Consider the following 10,199-nt stretch of genomic DNA (forward strand, 5'->3'; position numbering starts at 1 on the left):
TGAAAATGATATAATTAATTACTCACCCTCACGATGTTCTACCCGTAAGACCTTCGTTCATCTTCGGAACACAAATTAAGATCTTTTTGATGAAATTCGATGGCTCAGTGAGGCCTGAATTCTAAGCAATGACATTTCCTCTCTCAAGATCCATAAAGTTACTAAAAACATATTTAAAACAGTTCATGTGAGTTCAGTAGTTCTACCTTAATATTATAAAGCGACAAGTTTTGTGCGCCAAAAAAAAGAACGACTTTTCAACCATATCGTAAAGCTCCGAATCAGTGTTTTGAAATTACTATAATGGGCCGATTTCAAAACACTGCTTCGGAGCTTTACGAATCGAATCAGTGATTCGGATCTCTTATCAAACGGCTAAACTGCTTAAATCACATGACTTTGGCGCTCCGAGTCACTGATTCAACTCGTAAAGCTCCGAAGCAGTGTTTTGAAATCGCCCATCACAAGATATTGTTGAAAAGTCGTTATTTTGGTGCACAAAAATTATTCTTGTCGCTTTATAATATTAAGGTAGAACTTCTGAACTCACATGAACTGTTTCAAATATGTTTTTAGTCCCTTTATGGATCTTGAGAGAGGAAATGTCATTGCTGTGAATGCAGGCCTCACTGAGCCATCGGATTTAATCAAAAATATCTTAATTTGTGTTCTGAAGATGAACGAAGGTCTGACAGGTGTGTAACGACAAGAGGGTGAGTAATAAATGACATTATTTTCATTTTAAAGTCACCGTGAAATCAAAATGGACTGAATTCTTATTTTTAAATGTAATATTTCAGTATTTATTAAAATGGTTTATCTGTGCATATCATTATTTTTTTTAACTCATGTGCCCTCGTAATCTTTAATCAAAATAACTTCACCAATTGCAGCGACATCTCTTCTCCGAATGATGACGTGTTTACTGGTGTGAGGGCGGGACAGTGGTCCAACGATCCAATCGATTCCCAATGGACAAAATCAAGTCCCTCCCTACATTTATTCTTGTTTGAAAAGCAGTAATACATCACAATAAGGAAAGAAAAGACTATCACAACTTCCGTTTAATGCTGTTAAAACAAATCGGGTCGTTCACAAATCGGACATGGCATCTCTGAGAAAAGTCTCGATTTCTTTGGTTTGAAGAAGGAGCGATATGTTTCATGAAATGTAGCAAAGTAAATGCTTCCCAAAATAAAAATAATAGAAACTTGAAAAATGTAGGCTACTCGCAATGTATGCGCTAGTCATTTTACAATTCGTTAACTGCTATTAGCATTAGATTATAATAGACTTAAATATCTGCCCTGTATTCCAGAAATACTCCAGTTTTAACTGATCAAACAAACACACACTGTCCCTTCACAAAAAGATAGACAGGATTTCATGCAGACATGTGACCGGTTATATAAACACCCAAAGCTTTATAAGTCTGCAGGTGTCTGAAGAGCGGTGACAGATCTGTCTGGTGTGTGTGTGCTCGTGTGTGTGTGTGGACGGGACCTTTTTGGTTCTCTAGTCAGAGAGACTGATCTGATCCAAGAGCTGCTGCTGAGATGTTCTTCCGCATTCCTCTCCTGACACCAGGATACATTCGATACTTACAGGTGAGTGTCCTGTTTCTAAAACAAGCTAAATAAGCCTTCTGCAAACAGAAGGAAAATGACTTATTTTTCTTTCCTGGAGATGACTTTATGTAAACAGAATAAAGTTAGTTTCAAAATGAACTTTTTAATATGTTCTTCTGACCTAATCAAAATATTTTCTGAAGCATTAACCATCAGTTGCATCATTTTTATCAGAAAGATTGTTGTTATTCAGCATAGTAACATTACTTTTACAGCTTTTACAGTGTACACCAATCAGAGTCTTAGCAGGTGAAATTTCATTGTATTATTAATCCATGTTTTATATCTGGGGTTTCTGAGACCCTAAGCAAAATTTCCCATAAAGGAATACAATTGAAAATGTTTATTTAATGTATATATATATATATATATATAATCGATTCTCCTAAGGGGAAAAGTCAATGTTTGTCAGTGGGGGTTTATTTTTAGCTATTGAAAGGGTCTTGCATTCCTCAGACTCAAACAAACAAAATTTATCTGTTGTAATCTTGTAATAATTACAATTTGGTATGTAAGTAAGCATCATTATTAAGTAATAAAATCATAATAAAATAATCAAAGGGACTGAGCATATAAGAGACACATTAGCGCATGAAAACAAATCAAAGTTACAGATCAGACCAAATTAAATGTTACTTAAATATTTACGTTTAACATGAATATTTACAATAATCCCAGATGTTTATCTGAGGGATTTTTAAAGCCTTTTTGGATCAGAATCACAGCCTGTCTGGTTCTGGTTAATTGGATACCGAGCCCAATGACATGAGACGCTTGCTCCAAATCTCTAAAACTCTCTTTAGCTATTTTAGGAAACAGATTCAGGAGGAATTAACTTTGTTGTTTTGGTGTTTGTTTCCATTAATGATGTTTTAACATGATATGAATGATTCTCCACTGGGATTTTAAGGGAAGATTCAAACAGAGAGCACTGTATATACAGTACAGACCAAAAGTTTGGAACCACTAAGATTTTTAATGTTTTCAAAAGAAGTTTCATCTGCTCACCAAGGCTACATTTATTTAATTAAAAATACAGTAAAAAACAGTAATATTGTGAAATATTATTACAATTTTAAATAACTGTGTACTATTTAAATATATTTGACAAAGTAATTTATTCCTGTGATCAAAGCTGAATTTTCAGCATCGTTACTCCAGTCTTCAGTGTCACATGATCCTTCAGAAATCATTCTAATATGCTGATCTGCTGCTCAATAAACATTTATGATTATTTTCAATGTTGAAAACAGTTGTGTACTTTTTTTTTCAGGATTCCTTGATGAATAGAAAGTTCAAAAGAACAGCATTTATCTGAAATACAAAGCTTCTGTAGCATTATACACTACCGTTCAAAAGTTTGGGGTCAGTAAGAATTTTTATTTTTATTTTTTTGAAAAGAAATTAAAGAAATGAATACTTTTATTGGCAGTTATTTTTTATTTTTATGGCAGTAAAGACATTTATAATGTTACAAAAGATTAGATTTCAGATAAACACTGTTCTTTTGAGCTTTCTATTCATCAAATAATCCTGAAAAAAAAGCTTGTACGCAAATATTTTGTACAATTGTACACATTAAATGTTTCTTGAGCAGCAGATCAGCATATTAGAATGATTTCTGAAGGATCATGTGACACTGAAGACTGGAGTAACGATGCTGAAAATTCAGCTTTGCATCACAGGAATAAATTACTTTGTCAAATATATTTAAATAGTACACAGTTATAATATTTCACAATATTCCTGTTTTTTACTGTATTTTTAATTAAATAAATGTAGCCTTGGTGAGCAGACGAAACTTCTTTTAAAAACATTATAAATCTTAGTGGTTCCAAACTTTTGGACTGTACTGTACTCTGTAGGCTGTAATATATTTGACTGTTTACAAACACATTGCTTAATTATATTTGTTGATGTTGATAAGCTTAATCTTCTTATCAGTCTTAATCTTGATCTAGGAAGTTCAGCAATACTTGTCTGATAAAAAAGCATTTCTGAGAACTGCATCTTGGATCGATTCTCTCTTAGAAGGGTCATTAACACTGACCTTTGACCTTTTGCTTTTAGACTCAGGCGGCACGGACCGGTCTGCAAAGGGAAGGGCCCATTGTACCCCGCTTTGCCATGCTGCTAGGCCTTGTGGGTATTGGGATGTCAGGATACAGCTCTCGACAGCTGACCCTATACCACAAGCCATCGCCAAATCTCCTGCGGTGAAACGCAAAGCAGAAAGCAAAGAAAAAAATCATCTCTTTTGTTTAAAGGTGCGTTCTTTATGCTCAAGCTCATCCTTTATCTGTTTTTGAACAGTCCAAAAAAATTCATCATTACAGTTTTTCCACATCATGCTGAAGCTCATAGTCCTGCTTTGGTTGCGAGGATGGCCGATCCTCAACCAAGCTCTCCCAAACTTGTTCTACAGCAACATCAACTTTTCCTCTTTTTAAAGTGCCCCTATTATACTTTTCGGATATTATCTGTCATGTAGTGTGTAATACAGCTGGTAGTGAATGTGAAAGGTATGCAAAGTTTTAAAGGTCAGAGTGCACAACAGAAAGAACCGATTCTGAACTACCTGAAATGAACCAGTTACTCTCTGCTCAAACCAATGTAGGTTTGCATAAAGCCAGAAAACAATAACGCCATCGATACGGTACATATCACTGTGTATCAAATGCTATGAAGCCCCCGTAGATATTCAGATATGGCAAAAGGGTGTGTCATTTCCAACATGCGCTGTAAGCGGTGGACCAATCACAACAGACCTGCCCATCTGACCAATCAGAGCAGAGCTGGCTGTAAGAAAGAAGTTTAGAGAGAGTGAATCCTTTATTGAAAAGATGTGATGCTGCAATGTATTTGAGTGCTTTTTGACCTTGAATGTGAGTCAACCTCTTGTAAAAGACCCTCAAAACAAAATTAGGAACCTTTAAAATAGCATAAAAGGGGCACTTTAATCTAGTACAAATTGCATTGAGGGTACATAAATATGTTTGTTAGCACCCTTCTGAATCATAAAATGACAAATGGGACATTTTATGGTCTTGTGGACTTCATGGATATCCACTTCAATCCACCGTTTGAGACAAGGGTCCATTTAGCACTGGAATATATTTTTTGACATAATGTCAAAAACAAAAAAACAATTGTACTGTTTGTGCATCTAAAGTTCCTAAAGAAGACCACCACAGATTTCACAGTCATTGTAAAGCAGCCAAAAGCCAGCAGTCAGAAGAAACATTAATGCTAAAGTATGACTTCAGTTTTTATTGATTTCTGAAAGCAATTTTAAGAGACATGCTGCTCTAATAAACAGAGTAATTTTAGAAAGTCATGATGAGTCACTATTTACAGGAACATTTAATATTGCAAATTTCTCTCTGGCTCTCAGGAAGTAATTTATTCTTCTTTATATAAAAAGAAAAAGACTTTAATATATATATATATATATATATATATATATATATATATATATATATATATATATATATATATATATATATATATATGTATAAGGTGAACTATTTATTTTATTTATATTTTATATTCTTACATACAATTTGTTGGTCATTTATTTATATAATGACATACTTGTGTTTTTGTTTTTGAGTTCTAATGTACATATGTAAATACGTTTATTTAATACATGTATTTGTATTTAAAATGTATTTGTGTTATATAAACTGCAAAGTACTGTATATGCACATTTATGAATTCTTTAGCTCTGAGAGTAGGACAGTGTTTCTGTGATGGGCCTCCAGCTTTTCCTCACAAGGATGTACAGAAAGCCTCTCAATTTGGGCTTGGCACTTTGGTTTGCCAACCTCAGTGTCACCCAGAAAGCTGACGCCAATGTACAACCCCCCTGAAATGCCCATGAAGGACACTGACCTATCAGAAACTCTCTCCTAACTAGACATCTGATCAATACAATCTCTTAAATAGTGTTTGTTTATGGGGGGATGAATAAAAATTGTGTGTTTTGGCATTGATGTATGTACTTAATGTCTCACCGACAGCAAAATGTCATTGTTATTGTGAATGGGACAGGATTGATGTGAACGTGAGCGCTGAGTCATGTAATGACGTCTCAGACAGGCCTTCAAGAAGAGGAGCTTATGTTCTTAAAATGGTCTAATCTGCTCCTCCTTCTCATCCAATTACAGCTGGCTGCTAATGTAAGGTCAAAGAACTTTATTTAGGGAACACGCAGCAAATGACCAACCACTTAAATTGGGGACATTGCGTTGTTTTGATTTTTGTGTGCGCTCTGACTGATTGCAGTGATTTTTTTTTATTGTTGACTATAATGACTGTTGCCATTGTGACCATTTTAAGGCTCTTTGCACTTTGATGGCAGGAATGATTGTATTTTCAAAGCTCTTTTTGAATGAAGAGAGAGTTGTAATATGTCTTTATTGTGTATTTATTTAAAGAATAAAATATTCAAGCACATAAAAAGACATCAGCGCTTACATGCATGTTTTTACATTATGTCCGGAGGAGATATTTGTTTTTAATGACCCTACAAGTTTGATTAAACCATCAAAATATGAGGAAAATATTTTATATATCTTTTAAATGTAACATTAAACTTGGTATTAATCTGACAAAATAATTTGGCAAAAAAGACAAGCTACAGCAGTTTTATTTTACTATGCAAAGTAAAAACAAAAATCTCATAGGAAAAAGCATACACTGACTACAACATAATCAGTTATTAATATTTAGTTGGTTCTCTCGTGTTTTTGCATGTGTTCATAATTTCTTTGTATGGCAGCCAGTCCAAAAATGATGTCCGCACAACTTGCCATGTTTCATTGCGTTATCACAAATAAAACTATTGACTCTAAGCATAATATGCACACAAAATCTTTAACAAATTTTTTATAAATTTTCCACTACTACACAAAATGAACACGTACCATATATTTCTATTGATTTAGGTGCAATATGTACATTTTAGCGGCATCTAGCGGTCAGGTTGCGAACTGCAACTAACAGCTCACACCGCTCGCACCCCTACGGAGAAGCTACGGTGGCCGTCTGGCCGATACGACAAAGATGTCGTCGTGTACGCAGAGAGTACATAAGCTAGTGAAGCAATGAGGTTTCTTCTTACAAAGAACGGACTCTGCTTCCAGACGACTACTAACTACTACTATTACTACTGTGTGCATATTCAGTGTAGTGACAATGAAAGCTGCCTCTAAAAACACCAACGAGCATAGTGACGAAACGCGCTCTATAGAGCAGTTTGTCCGTTTGGAGCTACTGTAGAAACATGCCGGCGCATAATGGCGACTTGACATGGGAGGGGGACCCGCGGTGTATGGGATAAAAATGGCTCATTCTAAGGTAATAAAAACATAACGGTTCATTGTGTAAAGTCTTTATGAACTACTGAAAACATAGATGTATATTATATTGCATTTCTGTCAATAGATCCTCCAAAAATGTACACACTGTACCTTTAATAAAGCAAATCTAAAAATAATAATAATAATAATAATAGAAAAGTTTTGCATTTTTACAATTATTTATATATATATATATATATATATATATATATATATATATATATATATATATATATATATATATATATAATTTTTTTTTTTTTAAATAAACATATTCATGCAAATACTGTATGTGCAAAATTAGAACTGAAACGTCAAAACTCCAAAATGATTTAGTTTTGAAGTCATGCAGTAGAGGGCAGCACTGCACCAAAACTTGAAGTTTAAAAGTACACAGGAAACATTTCTTTCATCAAAATCTGATTACAAACTACTAAACTATTTATGTTTGTGATTATGTAAGACAGAGAAACACTAAATAAGAGTTGTTTATGTGTGTCTGATCTTCCAGACGATCACCTGTGGTCTTTAATATGTTGCAATTGCACTGACCCAATTCAGCTACTAAGCTCGGCAAATCCTAACCAGAACCAACCTGTCAGAGTTACTTCCTCTTTATACATATGACCAATCAAAAACATACATTCAAACAACAAATAAATACAGTACAGAAACCTATAATCTCTCGTCTTTGCACTCACATATTTGTTATGTTAGGACTGTAACTTTCACAAAGGCAATCTGCTTGTTTGCTTCCCGGTCATTAAAGATAATTGGTCTTTTGCCATTGCTCTTTATGTGTGTGTAAATAAATGGCTGTGAACGCAGAAAGAGAGAATAGGGGTAATATCCTCAGGATGAGTCAGCGTGTGACCAGACTGTCTTACGTCCTTGATATGAGTGAGGGCTGGAAAAGAGATTTATAAATGACCGGTGCACTTTCTCTCACAACACACACACACACACACTTTTGAATGGTCAGCTCATGTATCTTTGGTTTAAAGCATGCATATAGTCTTCATAACTCACATATCATTTTTATGCACATCATAAATTAGACTCTTATCACACCAAAGCTCAACAGAGGTTCTGTGTTTATGTATTTACTGTAAACATGCCTGTATAAAGATGATGTCTGATCTGACCCTTCTGATCTGTAGTTTTGTGTTTTCTCAGATAAGGTCAGCTTTTCTTGTTTGTGAGCTGTGTAAGCGGCTGTTTCCAAGATAACAGTCATGATGTATGCCAGAACCCGGTGGGAAACAGTAAACTTCATAAGTTCATAACTTTCAAGTTCATAATCTCCTTAATGAAGGCCCATGGGACACTTTTAAAGTACTCTGCATGTGTTTAAACTCTTTAAGCAGTTAACAAAGAATATATTCTTTACAATTAAAGCATGGGAACATTCACATCACATGAACACATTTATACATTATATTACCTTATATCCTACTAATGACTGAAGAGCAAGACTAATACAGATTAAACACACGTATTACATGGAAACCTTTACATTGAAAGTCAAATTATTCACATTCAAAGTATAAACAAACTGACTGTTTCTTCAATTTTAGGCACCTTTATTGTACAAACATTTCAAATAGTCTCTTTTTCTTATATAAAGGTCACATTAAAACTGATGCCCATAACAAAATTTTATGAGAAGTACTTGTTTACAAAGGAGACAACAGTGTCATTGATGAGCTTAAGATGATATGAGACAAAACAAACAAATGTCAAGGTAAATGTCACTGGAATACTTTTTTTTGATACATTATGCAAAATATTATTTCATTTTGTGTATTTAACACATAAAATGCTAGAAAATTATAATGGGGTTGGCAATTTTTTTAAATCATGTTTGAAATGACATGCTATTAAACAGCTAGAATACATCATTTCAGATGTTCTGGAAATGTTGATCATATATATATATATATATATATATATATATATATATATATATATATATATATATATATAATTGATTTTGTTTATTTAACATAAAATGCTAGCTATGAAATTATAATAGTGGGTTGGCAATTTTATAAAAAAAAAAGTAAAAACAACAACAACAAAAACATGATAAGAAGCACCCATAAAGTGCCCTAAAAAGTATTTGAACACTTAAGTCACACTTCAAATGTATGAATTTAATTGCATTATCACAAAATGTGTTCATAAAATATCAAACCAAGTTTTTTTTTATGTAAAAAAAAAAAAAAAAAAAAAAAAATATTGACATTTAATTGCCATTTTGCAATTAATCGCATCTAACAATCAACTAAATCCAAAGTGATTTCAGTGGAAGTATGAAATTAGTTCCCATCTAGTTCACACAGGTGAAAGAGCAACCAAACGTGTGGTTGTATGTTTTATTTTTTGCTTAAAGGTGCCATCATATGTTTTTTTACAAGATGTAATTTAAGTCTAAGGTGTCCCCTGAATATGTCTGTGAAGTTTCAACTCAAAATACCCCATAGATTTTTTTAAATACATTTTTTTAATTGCCTATTTTGGGGCATCATTAGAAATGCACCGATTCAGGCTGCGGCCCCTTTAATTCCTCACGCTCCCCGCCCCCAGAGCTCGCGCTTGCCTTAAACAGCATAAACAAAGTTCACACAGCTAATATAACCCTCAAAATGGATCTTTACAAAGTGTTCGCCATGCATGCTGCATGCATACATCAGATCATGTGAGTATACATTTGATTCTGAATGAGTTTGAGGCTGTGCTCCGTGGCTAACGCTAACATCACACACTGTTGAAGAGATTTATAAAGAATGAAGTTGTGTTTATGAATTATACAGACTGCAAGTGTTTAAAAATGAAAATAACGACAGTCTTGTCTCCGTGAATACAGTAAGAAACGATAACTTTAACCACATTTAACAGTACATTAGCAACATGCTAATGAAACATTTAGAAAGACAATTTACAAATATCACTAAAAATATGATATCATGGATCATTTCAGTTATTATCGCTCCATCTGCCATTTTTCGCTGTTGTCCTTGCTTGCTTACTAGTCTGATGATTCAGCTGTGCTGCTCCAGACGTTAATACTGGCTGCCCTTGTCTAATGCCTTGAACATGAGCTGGCATATGCAAATATTGGGGGCGTACATATTAATGATCCCCATTAACAGTCGGTGTTATATTGAGATTCGCATGTTCCTCGGAGGTCTTTTAAACAAATGAG

This window comes from Chanodichthys erythropterus, chromosome 20 (genome assembly GCF_024489055.1).
Source record: "Chanodichthys erythropterus isolate Z2021 chromosome 20, ASM2448905v1, whole genome shotgun sequence".
NCBI classification, from domain to species: Eukaryota; Metazoa; Chordata; class Actinopteri; order Cypriniformes; family Xenocyprididae; genus Chanodichthys; species Chanodichthys erythropterus.